Here is a 16,824-nt window from a genome sequence, read left to right on the forward strand (position 1 = left end):
CTGAGTCCATCTAAAACTCAACCAATGTAAGATCCACTTAAAAGTTCACTACATGATTGCAGAGAGGATTCTGTTCGTTTTCTTTTCTTTTTGCTTTTCTTTTTTTTTTTTTTGACAGGGTCTCACTCTGTTGCCAAGCGTAGAGGGCAGTGGCTTGACCACAGCTCACTGCAGCCTCAACCTCAGGGTTCAAGTGATCCTACCACCCCAGCTTCTGAGTAACTTGGACTACAGGCCTAGACCACTATGCCTGGCTAATTTTTAAAATTGTTTACAGATACAAGGTCTTGCTATGCTGCCCAAGCTGGTCTTGAATTCCTGGCCTCAAGTGATCCTCCTGCCTTGGCCTCCTAAAATGCTGGGATTACAGGCACGTGCCACTGTACTCAGCCAGAATTTCAGTTCTTTTTGGATTACTGGACTGAGGATCTCAGTTAACTGCTGGCTATTAGCCAGAGGTCCACCTCAGTTCTGTGCCACATGTGTCTCCTAAATAAGACACTTTGCCTCACAAAGCTAGCAAAGGAGAAAGTCTGATAGCAAGACAAAGGCTACAATCTCTTATAAGCTAACGACAAAATTACATCTCCACAAAGTTGAGATAGTCTATTGTCTAGAAGCATGTTACTCGAGGTCACACATATTAAGAGATAGGAGTATTTGAGGGCCATCTCAGAAGCTACCTATCACACTGAAACACAATATCCCTCTCCCTTTCCTTATGGCTACTTTCAGCTTTCTCATTTTTAATGACATATGCAACAATTAAAAAATCTATTTTGCCAACTAGCAATAATGTACCAGCGAATTTAGCCAGATTCAAGTTAAAAGAAAAAAAGCAGATGGAAATTTAGATCATGAGTTTTTCTTTTTCGACTCCTAATGTCAGTATACATTTTTCTTTCTGGATTTGTAATCTCTACCACTAGTAGGGTCTGAATATATTTTTTCTTAACGTTAAAGAAGTTGCCTGGCATGATGGCTCACGCCTGTAATCCTAGCACTTTGGGAGGCTGAGGCAGGCGGATTACTTGAGGTCGGGAGTTCAAGACCAGTCTGGCTAACAAGGTGAAGCCCCCTCTCTACTGAAAATAGAAAAATTAGCTGTGTGTGGTGGCACATGTCTGTAGTCCCAGCTACTTGGTAGGCTGAGGGAGGAGAATCGCTTGAACCTGAAAGGTGGAAGTTGCAGTGAGCAGAGATCTTGCCACTGCACTCCAGCCTAGACGACAGAGTGAGACTTCGCCTCAAAAAATAAATAAATAAATAAATAATAAAATAAAGAAATTAAAAATGGAACAAAACACAAAACATTTTGCAACATGATAGTTGCAAGTCAAGAAACTGTCACTAGCTCCCATTAGGCAAACTTAATGACCAAATATATTAGAATCACTGGCTTGATTTTGGGTTTCTCCAATAAGTAGCCCAAGTGTTTGAGTGTAGGTTTTGGTTTTCTAAAATGGTTTTGTTTGATTGTTTGTTTTACTGAGAGGCAATACCAGGAAACACTGATAAGGTGTAAGGAAATGAGAATGAAAGTTAATGCAAAGACTGTTTTTGGTTTGTTTGCTTGTGTTTTGTTTGTTTGTTTGTTTGTTTCTTTCTTTTAGATGGAGTCTCACTCTGTTGCCCAGGCTGGAGTGCAGTGGTACGATCTTGGCTCACTGCAAGCTCCACCTCCTGCGTTCATGCTATTCTGCTGCCTCAGCCTCCTGAGTAGCAGGGACTACAGGCACCCACCACCACACCCAGCTAATTTTTTCATATTTTTTTTAGTAGAGATGGGGTTTCGTTGTGTTAGCCAGGATGGTCTTGATCTCCTGATCTCATGATCTGCCTGCCTCGGCCTCCCAAAGTGCTGGGATTACAGGTGTGAGCCAGTGTGCCTGGCCAAGAGTGTGTTTTTAAGTTAGTTGCCATTGTGGGTAACAGAAGGTCAGTTCCAGAGGGGAACAGTGAAAGACAGTAAAGAACATACCTCAGCAATCTGGCAGAATAGGAGATCTCAGACTTCACTAACCTCCACAAAAGTTCAACTGACAAATATCCACAAATAAGAACACCTTTGTGAAAACCTCAAAACTTGGAAATAAGCCTGATATACCTGTGTGGACCACAGAACCAAAGAAGAACCACAAGAGAGGGTAAAAAACATGATCTCACTGGTTGTGTCACCCCTCTTCCTTCCCCTCCCCCAAGTTGCCACAGTGTCACACAGAGAGAATTCCTCAGGAGTCACAGTTTCTATAGTGGGGAAAGAGAGCCAGAGGTGGACATACAGCTTCCCTAGCATTTTGAGATGCTTCCCAAGAAGCCCACTTTACTCTCACCTCATAGGGAACACAAGAGGTATTGGCATGACTAGATTACCTAGGGTCAGATAGAAATAAAGCAAGAACACAGTGACTAGTATACACATACTTGTGCTAGTTCTTTGTAATTGCCAGTAATGGCACATGATCAGAGACAGCAGTCAACAGCATAGCTCATCTTCAAAGCTGAGCTGACTGTTACCAGAATTGGTGGGAAGTTCTGCCTGGCTAGAATCTCTAAACAGCCAGCCTCCAGGCCCAGCCTTAGACCCTACCCAAGGGCCCCATCCAGGGACAGCACAATTTAGCAAAAAGGAGGGGCTAGTTCTGCCACACATAGGAGTTTAAACAGTGCTTGGCATGGCCTCAATGCTCACTTGAAGACCTTGTCCTGGAAAGGTGTGATGGACTGCCACAGTGAATGTTGGGAAAGAGCAGTGGCTAGTTCTGCCACAACCAAGAGTTTAAACAGCACTCAACTCAGCTTCAAACTCAGCCTGCCTAGACACTGCCCAGAGAGATAGATGCCCACCACAGTGCATTTTGGCAAAGTGCAGAGGCTACTTCTGCCACACCTAGGAGTTTAAACAGTGCTTGGCCCATCCTCAAAGCCCACCACAAGGCCCCATCTAGGCATGGAGGCAAATCTCAACAGTGCATTTCTACTTAGCATAGCAGCTGGTCCCATCCATCTCAAGCAGTGATTCTGCCCAACCTGAGGTCCCAGCCTACAACCCTGTCCAAATACATACCTCAAACAGTGGTGCTACCTGGCCATGGAATATACCTTTTGGTCAAGCCCAATAAAAGGCAATTGCAGTAACCTGCCAGCAGCTCTGCCTGATTAAAGAGCTCAGCCAGTGGTCTTACCTGACAGTGGAGCTGAGTCAGCAGCCCCATCCCAAATCAGAGCTAAGGCAGCAGCCCACATATCTAGAGAATCCAAAAGCAAGCTCTTCCTGCCCAGGGTCATTATGAGTTGGCCCACAAAGAATCACAGGCCAGGCTAAATAGTGAAGGTTTATCCCTGACAAAGAACACCTGTAAAAGCCAGAAGAGGTAGCTGTCTCCCCAAATGCACAGACACAAATGCAAGGACACAAAGTTTACAAAGAACCACGAAATCATGACACCTCTAAAAGAAACTAACAAAGTTTCAACAGTGAACCTTTAAAAATGGAAGTCTATAAAATGACAAAGAATTCAGAATAATAATCTTGAGGAAGTTTAGTGAGCTACAAGAATGTATGAAGTAAAAAATTAAATGCAGTTTGGAAAACAGTGCACGAACAAAATGAAAAGAGTAACAAAGAAATAGAAATAATAAAAAGTAAAACTCCTAGAGATGAAAAATACAATGACTGAAATGGAAATGCAATAAAAAGCTTTAACAGTAGGCTCAATCAAGCAGAAGAAAGTATAAGAGAGCTTGAAGATGATTCTATACATAGAAAACCCTAATGACTCTGAAAAAGGATACTAGAACTGATAAATTCAGTAAAGTTTCAGGATACAAAATCAATGTACAAAAATCAGTGGCATTTTTACACACTAATAACATCTAGCTAAGAACCAAATCAAGAACACAATCTCATTTATAATAGCAACAAGAAAATGAAATACATAAGAATTTATCTAACCAAGGAGGTGAAAGATCTCTACAATGAGAACTACAAAATACTGCTGAAAAAAATTAGATATGATGCAAATAAATGGAAAAATATTCTATGCTCATGGACTGGAAGAAAATGCATAGTTAAAATGACCATACTGCCCAAAGCAATTTACAGGTTCAATGCTATGCCTATCAAAATACCAATATCACTTTTCACAGATTTAGAAAAATCTATTATAAAATTTATTTGGAACCAAAATTAACCCAAATGTCCAAAGCAATCACAAGCAAAAAAACAAAGCCAGAGGCATCGCATTGCCTGACTTCAAACATCTGAAATTGTCCAACCAATGAAGCAAAAATAAGAAGCAGACTAAAAAGAATGAAGAAAGCCTATGAGAACTATGGGACACTATCAAGAGATCTAATTACCACATAGCAGTAATTCCAAGGGAAAAGAGAGAACAAAGGGACCAGAAGCATATTTAAAAAAAAAATGGCTGAAAACCTCCAAGATCTTAGGAAAGATGCCAACATCCAGGTACAGGTGGCAGAGAGGTCACCAACAATATTCAACCCAGAGTTCACCAAAGCACAAAATAATGAAACTATCAAAAATTAAAGACAAAGAAAAAATTCTGAAAGCATCATGAAATAAGAAATACATTATCTACAAGGGAGTTCCAATATGACTATCAGCATATTTCTCAGCAGAAACACTGCAGGACAGTAATATAGTTGGATATTTGTACCTGCCCAAATCTCATTTTGAAATGTAATCTCCAGTCTTGGAGGTGGGGCCTGCTGGGAGTTGTGTGGATCATGGGGGCAGATCCCTCATGAATGGCTTCAGTCATCCCTTTGGTGATAAGTGAACTCTTTGTGAGTTCACATGATATCTGATTGTTTAAAAGTATGTGGTACCTCCGCCTGACTCTCTCACCCCTGCTTTCACCATATGATATGTCTACTCCCCCTTTGCCTTCTGCCATGACTGTAAGCTTCCTGAGGCTTCTCCAGAAGCCAAGCAGATGTTGTCACATGGATCCTATAAAGCTTGCAGAACTATAAGCCAATTAAACATCTTTTCTTTATAAATTATGCAGACTCAGGTATTTCTTTATAGCAATGAAAGAATAGACTAGTGCAGAAAATTGGTAAAGAGTAGAGTATTGCTGTAAAGATACCTAAAAATGTGGGAGCAGCTTTGTAACTGGGTAGCAGACAGAGGCTGGAAGAGTTTGGAGCACTCAGAAGATAGGAAGATGAAGGAGTGATTGGAACTTGTTAGAGACTGACTAAGTGATTGTGACCAAAATGCCAATAGTGATATGGACAGTGAAGCCCGGGCTGCTGAGGTCTCAGAGGGAAATGAGGAACTTATTGGGAACTGGAGCAAAGGTCATACATGTTATGCCTTAACAAAGAGATTGGATGTATTCTGTTCATTTTCTAGGGAATCTGTAGATGTTTGAACTTGAGAGTCATGACCTATGGTATTGGCAGAATAAATTTCTAAGGAGCAAAGCATTGAAGATTTGGCCTGGCTGCTTCTAACAACCTATGTTCAGAAGCAGGAACAAAGAAATGATTTAAAGTAGGAACTTATATTTAGAAAGAAAGCAGAGCATAAAAGCTTGAAAAAATTGTAGGTGATGTGGCAGAGAAAGAAGAAACTTTTTCAGGAGAGGAATTCAAGTGGGCTGTGGAGCAATCACTTATTAGAGACATTTGCATAACGAAAGGGAGCCACATGCTAACAGCCACGACAATAGGGAAAAGACCTTGAAGGCATTTCAGAGACTTTTGTGGCAGCTACTCCCATCACAGGCCAAGGTCTAGGAATGAAGAATGACTTTGTGGGCCAGGCCCAGGGCCCTGCTGCCTTGTGCAGCCTCAGAACACTGCTCCCCACATCCAAGCTGTTCTGTCTCCAGCCTTGGCTCAAAGGGCCCCAGATACAACTCAGGCTACTGCTTCAGAAGATGCCAGCCATAAGCCTTGGTGGCTTCCATATGTTGTTAAGCCTTCAGGCACACAGGGCGCAAGAGTGGTGGATTCTTAGCAGCCTCTGCCTAGATTTCAGAGGATGTATAGAGAAGCCTCAGTGTCCAGGCAGAAGCCTGCTGCAGAGGTGGAGGCCTCACAGAGAACCTCTACTAGGACAGTGCAGAGGGGAAATGTGGGGTTGGAGGCTCCATACAGAGTCCCTACTGGAGCACTGCCTAGTGGAGCTGTGGGAAGAGACCCATCATCTTCCAGACCCCAGAATGGTAGAACAAATGGCAGCTTGCATCCTTAGCTTGGAAAAGCTACAGATATTCAATGCCAAGCTGTGAGATCAGCCCTGAGGCCTTAACCCTGCAAAGCCACAGAGGAAGAGCTTCCCAAGGCCTTGGGAACCCACTCTTTGCACCAGTGTGCTCTGGATGTGGAACATGGAATCAAAGGAGATTGTTTTAGAGCTTTAAGATGTAATGACTGCCCTGCTGGGTTTTCAGCCTATGTGGGGCCCATTCCTCCCTTTTTTGGCCAATTTCTCCCTTTTGGAGTGGGAATATTTATCCAATGGCTATACCCCTATTGTATCTTGGAAGTAACTAACCTGATTTTTTATTTTACAGGCTTCTAGGTGGAAGGGACTTGTCTTTTCTCAGATGAGACTTTGGACTTGGACCTGGGACTTTTGAGTTAATGGTAGAATTAGTTAAGATTTTGGGGGATGATTAGGAAACATGACTGTATTTTGCAATGTGAGAAGGACATAAGATTTGGGGAGGGGTAGGGGGAGAATAATATAGTTGGATATTTGTTTCTGCCCAAATCTCATGTTGAAATGTAATCCCCAGTCTTGGAGGTGGTGCCTGGTGGGAGGCGTTTGGATCATGGTGGTGAATCCCTCATGAATGGCTTCAGCCATCCCCTTGATGATAAGTGAGCACCATGCTTCCTGTAAAGCTTGCAGAACTATGAGCCAGCCAATTAAACCTCTTTTCTTTGTAAATTGTCTTTATAAATACCCAGTCTCAGGTATTCTTTATAGCAATGCAAGAACAGACTAATAGAGGCAGGAAGGAATAGAATGATACATTCAAAGTGCTCATAGAAACTAATTGCCAACCAAGAATACTTTACCTGACAAACTTGACTTTCAGAAGTGAGAAAGAAATGAAAACCTTCCCAAATGAACAAAAGCTGAGGGAGTTCATCCCCACTAGGCCTGCCTTACAGAAATTACTAAGGAGAGTTCTTTAAGCTTTACCTAAAGGCCAAGGCCTCTAATTAATAACATAAAACATATAAAAGTACAAAACTCAATAGTATAACTAATACATAATCACATTCAGAATACTCTGGATTGAAATGGTGGTTTGTAAAGCAATTTTATTTCTAGTATAATTATTAATAGACAACTCTATTTCAATAACTATAGCAAAAATTAATTGTCTTGGGATACCAATTTCAAAATTGTATACTTTTTGACATCAAAAACTTAAAATGTTGTGGGGGAGTAAAAGCATACAGCTATTTTGTGCTCCCAAAGTTAAGTTGTTATTAGCTTGGAATAACCTGTTATAACTGATGTAAATGATGAGTTGATGGGTGCTGACGAGTTGATGGGTGCAGCACACCAACATGGCACAAGTATACATATGTAACAAACCTGCACGTTGTGCACATGTACCCTAGAACTTAAAGTATAATAAACAAAAAACAATGAGTTCTACCAACCATTTAAAAAAAAAAAAGATATTTCATGTAAGTCTCTTGATAATCACAAAAAGAAATCTACAGTAGATGTACAAAACATAAATAGAAAGGATTCAAAGCATATCATTAAAGAAAATTATCAAATCAGAAAGCAAGACAGCAAAAGAGAAAGAAGCAAAGTATACACAAAACAGCCAGAAAACAAATTGCAAAATGGTAGTAGTAAATCCTTACCTACAAATAATTACTTTTGATGTAAATGAATTAAATTTTTCAATAAGAAGACATAGAGTGGCCAGAAAAGTCAACTATATACTACCTATAAAAGACTCACCTCGCCTTGAAGAGCACATATAGACTAAAAGTAAGGGAATAGGAAATGACATTCCACGTAAATGGAAACCAAAGGATAATAGCTGTAGTTATACCCATATGAGACAAAATATACTTTAAGCGAAAAAGAGTCAAAGATGGTCATTATATAATGATTAAGGGATGAATTCATCAAGAGGATATAACAATTGTAAACATATGCACACCCAACATTGGAGCACCTTAATGTAGAAAAGAAATGTTAAAGGATCTGAAAGGAGAGATAGATTGCAATACAGTAATAGTAGGGGACTTCGGTACCCCATTTTCAACAATGGACTGATCATCTAGACAAAAATTAATAAGGAGGCTGGGCTCAGTGGCTCACACCTGTAATCCCAGCACTTTGGGAGGCCGAGGACGATGGATGATTTGAAGTCAGGAGTTTGAGACCAGCCTGGCCAACATGACGAAACCACGTCTCTACCAAAAATACAAAAAGTTAGCCAAGCATGGTGGTGTGCACCTGTAATACCAGCTACTCAGGAGGCTGAGGCAGGAGAATCACTTGAACCCAGGAGGCAGATGTTGCAGTTAGCCGAGATCATGCCACTGCACTCTAGCCTGGCTAACAAAGAAAAACTCTGTTTCAAAAAAAATTCATAAGGAAACATTTGACTTGAACTACACTTTAGACCAAATGAACCTAACAGATATATACAGAACATTCCATACAAACGTAACAGAATGCACATTTTTCTCAAGCACACACAGAACATTCTCCAGAATGGGTCATATGTTAGGCCACAAAACATGTCTGAACAAATTTAAGAGGATCAAAATCATGTTAACTACCTTTTCTGACCACAATGGTATTAATACAGAAACCAATAAGAGGATAAATTTTGAAAATCCGTAAGTATGTGGAAATTGAACAACATACTCCTAAACAACCAATGGGTCAAAGAAGAAATCAAAATGCTTATACACTTCTGGTGGGAATATAAATTAGTTCAGTCACTGTGGAAAGCAGTTTCACAATTTCTGAAAGAAGTTAAAACAGTATTACCATTTGCCCCAGAAATCCCATAATTGGGTATTCACCCTAAGGAACATAAACCATTGTACCATAAATGCACATGCACCCATATATTTATCACAGCACTACTCACAATAGCAAAGACATGGAATCAACCTAAATCCCCACCAATGGTAGACTGGATTTTTTAAAAATGTGGTACATAGACACCATGGAATACTACACAGCCATAAAATAGAATAAGATCATGCCCTTTGCAACAACATGGATAAAATTGGAAGCCATTACCCTAAGTGAACTAACACTGGAACAGAAAACCAAATACCACACGCTCTCGCTTATAAGTGAGAGCTAAACATTGAGTACATATGGACACTAAGAAGCGAACAACAGACACCAGGGCCTACTTAAGGGTGGAAAATGGGAGGAGAGTGAGGATTGAAAACTACTTATTGGGTGCTATGCTTATTACCTGAAATCATCCATACACCAAAACCCCATGACATGCAATTTACCTATATAACACACCTGCACATGTATCCCTGAACCTAAAATACACGTTTACAAATAAAATTAAAATTAAGAAAGGGAAATCAAAAAATATCCTGAGACAAAAACAATAATGGAAACACAAAATACAAAAACTTGTGGGATGCATCAAAAGCAGTTCTAAGAGGAAAATTTACAGCAATAAATGCCTAATAACATAATATTACACCTTAAGAAACTAAAGAAAAAACAAAAAACTAAGCCCAAAGTTAGCAAAAGGAAGGAAATAACAAAGATCAGAGTAGAAATAAATAAAATAGAGACTAGAAAAACAGTAGGGAATATCAAGAAAACTGAGTTGGTGTTTAGAAAAGATAAACAAAGTTGATAAACCTTTAGCTTAACTAAGAAAAAAATAGAAAAGACACAATAAAATCAGAAGTAAAAGAGGGGAAATTACAACTGATACCACAAAAATATGAATGCTCATAAGAGATTACCATGAATACTTATGTGGCAACAAATTGAATAATGTAGAAATCATGGATAAATTCCTAGATACATACAATTTCCCAAGACTGAATTATACAGATATAAAAAATATGAAGAGACCAACATAAGTAAAGGATTGAATCAGGAATCAAATGCCTCCCATCAAAGAAAAGCCCAGGACCTCATAACTTCACTGCTGAATTCTACCAAACATTTAGGAAAACTAATAACAATCATTCTCAAACTCTTCCAAAAAATACTAGAGGAGGGAATACTTCAAAACTCTTTGAGGCCAAATTCAGACAAGGACATTATAAGAGAAGAAAATTACAGGTCAATATCCCTGATGAACATAGGTGCAAAAATCCTAAAAAATACTAGCAAACAAAATTCTACAGCATATAAAAGTAATTATTCACTATAATCAAATGGGATTTATTTCAGGGATGCAATGATGTTTCAACATACCAAATCAATAAATGCGATACAACACATCCTGGGAGGGAGTACTGGATTACCTCAGCCCTAAGGTACCCTGGGTATTTGGGATGGCCCACATCAGACCCAAGATAAAAGGAGTCTCTGATTTTCTAATTCAAAGGTATATTTCACATGCAGAGCACATTGGAAAATATAATCAGCAATAGACACTCTCTGACAGGCAAGCATTTCTCCAGCCATCTAAATAGCAGCTGACCTCAAGTTATAACGGAACTAAGATTCCTAAAAAAAAAAACTAAACTTTTCCCAAACATAAATGGAATCAACATGTGAAGACACTGGTAAAATGATTAACGGCTCCCCAAAAGCAGAGTCTTATTTTGTTTACCTTTGTACTTCTAGTCCAGTCATTGGGATAGTAAATAAGTATCGAATGAATGAAAGCCTTAGTTTAAGTTTTTAAGACAGAAACTACCAATAATTATTTCTTTGGCATAAAAGGTGTGGGAGTCTATTTTCAAATACATGTAGGAATCAATGAGTTAAGTAAAGTGAAACAGATTTCTTTACTGCACAAATTCTCGGAGCCTTTATTATGTTAAGCTATATTTTAAGTCACCAGGCCAGGGAGATGACACATGCTTAATTCCCTCAACTTACTTAACCACTAAACTCATTTTTCCCCCGTGAAGCATTTCAAAATCCCAAAGAATTTTGGGACATTCTAACTCCAAAGACTGATTAAAAATTGCAAAGCATAAATAATAGCAAAATCGAATTGCTATGGGAGATTCCAGCAGGTGGGTGTAGGCAATATAAGAAAGGAGAAATGGGAGCATAATGATTTGGGATTCCACATTAACTGATCATGGCTACTGGTAAAAATTAGACATCTAAACACAAGACAAAGAGTACTGTAAGGAATCTGGTGTAGTTCCCACAATCATGACACGCCCTTGTTGACAAATTAATCTTCTCCATCTTTGGATTCCATAACCAGTATTACCATTAGACCTGGGAAACTAGGGTCCTCACCTAGGTCCCTCACCTATGGGGAGGTCTACACTTATTTCATGCCATCTTATATCACACATTCCTGATCGTGGCAAGCAAGTCGGACTCAAAAGTTTAGAAGGCCCTGCACTATATCTCCTCCAGTGTGCCCTTCACATGAGGCAAGAAATCCATAGGACCAAAGGGCCATATCCACTCAAAGCCCACATCTCCCCATCGAGGTCAAGCTCTGGATCTCAGGACCCTGAGATTCCCTGCCCAACATTTCCAAGCCACTTCCAGTACCTATGCAGTTCTGTCTTTTGGATCCATTATTCTGAGAGAAAACTGTGCTACGGGGTGACTGCTGGTTGGGGTGATAGGGGTGATGGAATTTAGTCACACGGTCTAGAATAGCCACCAAAGGCTCCTAGTGGTTCAGGACAGAGCCAGAGGTGGAAAGAAACGGAGATAGGGGCTGCATGGCTTGGGGAGTGGGGCTCCACCGATCTTCTTGCCTTAAGCTCTGCAAATATTAAGGGCAGTCCTGCCCTTAGGAGTACAATCTTCCTGTTCAATGAGCCCATGTGGGAAACACATGGCAATGCTGCAGAAACAGTTACTTATTCCAGTACAATTACTTACGACTTCCTCATCCTTTACAGAATTATGAATTGTCAGATAACAGTGGCATTTCCAAGATTTATCTCCAGCATCTCATTGCACTTCCAAACCTCATGCTTTGCAGGTATGTACAATAGATGCACTCATGTACATGGCTATTTTAATTATATGTAACACAACCAAGATGAAATTTTCAAAGGCTTCTAAATAGTCAGTCTGTCACAGTCATGCACTTGCATTAATTCACACACAAAAAAATCATTAAAAATTAAGCAGACTGCCTCATCCAATAGGCTACATTGTGATAATAGGAAATGCCATGGGTCTACCCAATGGATGACCTCCTTCTAGCTCATATTTAATCTGAAAACTGAAAAATGAAGGTGTTGAGAGGACATGAAGCCAGGAAGTATTGGCAGCACTGAGAAGCAGTAGACAGAGATTCCTCAGAGAGGGAGACAACCACTAAGCCAGGCAAACAGAGAAGCCATTCCTAAATAATAGCTGGCTCAAATCGGCAAAGAACATTAGAGGAAGTATCTTAATATAAGTCGGAGCCGGGAGCCTTAACTGCAGTTTCAGAAATAGCAGCTCAGTGCTGGGTAAGGACTACAAAGAATGTGAAAAAGGATCAACAAATCCTAAGTAGAGAGATTTGGACCGAATCTGAACAGAAGCAAGGTTTTCAGACATATCTGGCCAAGACAAACCACTTTTTGTTAAAAATATGTATATAGACAGATTAATTTCAGAACTCTGCTGAATCATTTAAATTTGGTATGTGTAAGTTAATTGTTAACTATATGTAATTCTTATTCCATGCCATGGGCTCAATTATTTTCAACCAACTGTTTGCTGTTTTTGTAGATTCCTCCATTAAAGACTTGCCCTAAGATGCCTTTAGCAATAAACTGCCACATTCTGTGAACTTCAACCGACCATTTCAATAAGGAGGTCAAGCCCTGAATTTTCTGTCACTTGCAGTAGTGTTTGAAAAACTCATCCAATCGTAAGACTCAACTGAATCATCTGTTAAACTGGTGGTTCTCAAATTGTAGTGAGCATCAAAGTCAACTAGAGGGCTTGTTCAAACAGATTATTAGAGAATCTTACACACTGGGAATTAAGAGATTCCAATAATTTGCATTTCTAATAAATTTCCAGGTGATGCTGACGCTGCTGGTCCATGGACCACCCTGTGAGAACCATTGTATTAAACACTCTGGATGACCAGAATTCCACCTCCAATCCATGGAATCAGAATCACAGACTCAGGATCCTATTTTTAACAAACATTCATGATGATTATTCTGGTCTAAATATACCACATCTTTTATATGCACTAAATTTCATGTTCTTTCTCTGTTGAGGAGTTTCTCAAACCCTGGTCAGGGTCCATTACCCTTATTCTACACAGTATTCTCAAACTCTTGATTATCTAATTCCCCAACTCAGAGCAGGTTCAAAGCTATCTACTGTGTGGTGTGGAACTGGCTCTTTTTTGTTTGTTTGGTTGGTTGGTTTTTTATCTATAATATGAGATTTTTTGTTTGTTTGCAGAAAATGTTTTGCTCTCAGGTGAGGGAGTTTATAATAAGTGACTTATTTATTACAGATACAAATTCCAAACCTAGTTTATTCTAAGCTTTTAAGTTCAACCTACAAATTGTATTATTCCGTTATTAAATCTAGTAAAGTTTAACAATCATGCAAATATTTTTGACTGACATTTGTCCCATATAATTAAGTACCCTTCTGCATTTTCAACTGCCTGTAAGGGGATGGAATAATTTAATTTACTTTTTTTAGTTTATTTTTTTGAGATGGGATTTTGCTACGTTGCCCAAGCTGATCTCAAACTCCCAGACTCAAGCAATCCTCCTACCTCAGCCTTCTTAATAGCTGGGATTATAGGCATGCATTCTCAATGTACTTTTTAAGCCCCTTATATATCTGACAAACAAATAAAACCTTCCAAGCACTTAATCAATTCCTATGCACATAACAAATTAAAAGTATAGTGAATCTTAAAGTTTTCTTAAATGTCCTAGCATATTAATGGCCTTAAAATTATGGGCAAGCGGTCAGACAGGTTATGAGAAATTTATCCAGATATCATTTTAAAATTTGTAAGAATTGTGTAAAAAAAATGGAAAATTGTGTCAAGGTTAAAGTATTTGAACCAAAACATGAAGACTTTCAAGTGTCTCAAGATGTAAAAGTTAAAACTTCCATACTGGTAAAGAAACCAAGAACCTACATTGGGTAAAGGACGCCCTCTTCACTAAATAGTGTTGGAAAAATTGGATATCCACGTACAGAAGAATGAAACTCAATCCCCATCTCTCACTACATACAAAAATCAACTCAAGAGAACTTAAAGACTTAAATATAAGACTGAAACTCTAAAAAATACTAGAAGAAAACAGGGAAAATACTTTAGGACATTGATCTAGGCAAAGATTTCACGGTTAAGACCTCAAAAGCACAGACAACAAAAATAGTAACAGACAAATGTAACTATATTAAACTAAAAAGCTTCTGCACAGCAAAGGAAACAACAGAGTGAAGAGACAACCTGTTAATGGGAGAAAATATTTGCAAACTATTCATCTGACAAGGGACTAATATCTAGAATATACAAGGAACTCAAACAACAGTTTAAACACACACACACACACACACACACACACACAGAGATAATCCCATTAAAAAGTGGGCAAAGAACATGAATAGACATTTCTCAAAAGACATACGGCCTCCTGCAGTGTCACGGGCCACAACGGGATAGGGAGCCTCTGGGAAGAGCGGCGCGGGAACCGGCACCCACCACTGGAGGGGCGGCGACAGTGGCAGGAGCGACCTAGAGAGTTGAGTGGAGCCGCCATGGCCGAGTTCCAGTCAAAAGTGAGCACGTGGACTAGCAATCTTGCCCAGGGCGCCGGAGCCTCTGCGTCCACGCTGCGCATGGACCTGGGCTTCGTGCGCTCCCGCCTCAGGGTGTTCATGCTGCTGCAGCTGGTGCTGGGGCTGCTGGTGTGGGCCCTGATTGCAGACACCCCGTACCACCTGTACCCGGCCTATGGCTGGGTGATGTTCGTCTCTGTCTTCCTCTGGCTGGTGACAATCGTCTTATTCAACCTCTACCTGTTTCAGCTGCACATGAAGTTGTACAAGGCGCCCTGGCCACTAGTGTTAATGATCTTTAACATCATTGCCGCCATGCTCTATGTCACCGCCTTCATTGCCTGCTCTGCGGCAGTTGACCTGACGTACCTAAAGGGCACGCAGCCGTATAACCAGCGTGCAGTTGCCTCGTTCTTTGCGTGTTTGGTGATGGTCGCCTACGGAGTGAGCGCCTTCTTCAGCTATCAGGACTGGCGAGGAGTAGGCAGCAGTGCGTGCCACAGCTCCCCCTGGGGCTGAAGCCGCCGCTGGGTCGCAGAGCAGGGTCGCCCCCAAGCCCAAAGCTGGGGAGCCCTGCGCGGAGTCAGCCCTACAGGGACCACACTTGCTCCTCTCTACTCACCAGACACAAGCTCTCACAGCGCTAAGGAAGCAGGCCCAGGCTGGCAGGCATCTGGGCTTGCAGGAGGCCAACCGCTGAGACCTCCTCCCCATCTCCCTTATTCAGTGGAAGGTGACGGGGATCTGAGGCTGTGTCTCTGCCTTGTCTTTAGAGGACTTCAGCGTCCAAGGCTGGGGCCCACCCTTCTCACCAGCACTAAATGCCCTAACAAGGACTTCAGACCTGCAGCCCCAAACCCGCTGTAGTATAAGCCTAACAAACAACATGTAGCACCTTCGTCTTTGTTCCAGGAGAGCTGAGCAAGCTCGTGAAACTATTCTCCTTCCTTAAGACGCAATTCCGACCCAACGCTCGCTGGAGTCAACCTGTAAAAAGCGAATTATGATTGTTGACAGCATGGTCTTCCCTCCCTGCATTTCAGACATACCAGTCACTGAAAGCAAATCCGTTTTAAGTGATTTCTCAATGCTGAAAAGCCTGTCCAGGTTTCCTTCCCTTTCCCGAGCCTCTCTTGTAATACTCCCTTTGGGCAAAGCTAACATCAGTGCCGATTGCTTCCCTGACCCTGCTGACGAGGCCCAGGGGACCCGAAGGAGGAAGGGAAGCAAGGCCTTGTCTGGCCAGTTGTCATGTGGTTGGTGGTGACTTTGTTTTTTGTTTTGTTTTGTTTTGTTTTTTTAAATAAAAATGAAGATGAGAGAAATTAAAAAAAGAAGACATGCAAATGGCCAAGTTATACATGAAAAAATGCTCAACATCACTAATCAGCAGGAAAGTGCAAATCAAAACTACAGTGAGATATTACCTTACTCTAGTTATAATGGCTATTACTAAAAAGACAAAAAAAAAAAAAAAAACATGCTGGTGAGGATGTGGAGAAAAGGGGAATTCTTATACACTATGCAGGAGCATAAATTAGTATAGCCACTGTGGAAAACAGTATGGAGATTTCTCAAAAAACTTAAAATAGAACTACCATATGATCCAGTAATCCCACTCTTGGGTATTTATCCAAAGGTAAGAAGATCAGTATATCAAAGGTATACCTGCACCCCGGTGTTTATTGCAGCACTATTCACAACAACAAGAATATGGAATCAACTTAAGTATCCATCAACAGTCAAATGGATAAAGAAAATGTGGAATACTCTACAGCCATAAGAAAGAATGAAATCATGTTATTTGCCGCAACATGAATGGAACTGGAGGTCACTATGTTAAGTGAAATAAGCCAGGCACAGAAAGACCAATGTTCTCACTCATA

The 16,824-nt window shown here is 40.5% G+C and overlaps 1 pseudogene; it reads left to right on the forward strand.

The window, feature by feature from the left end:
* Nucleotides 1-14,727: 14,727 nt before the first annotated feature.
* LOC101006976 lies at nucleotides 14,728-16,214 on the forward strand (annotated as a pseudogene).
* The last annotated feature ends 610 nt before the right edge of the window (nucleotides 16,215-16,824 follow it).

Source organism: Papio anubis, chromosome X (genome assembly GCF_008728515.1).
Source record: "Papio anubis isolate 15944 chromosome X, Panubis1.0, whole genome shotgun sequence".
Taxonomy (NCBI): Eukaryota; Metazoa; Chordata; class Mammalia; order Primates; family Cercopithecidae; genus Papio; species Papio anubis.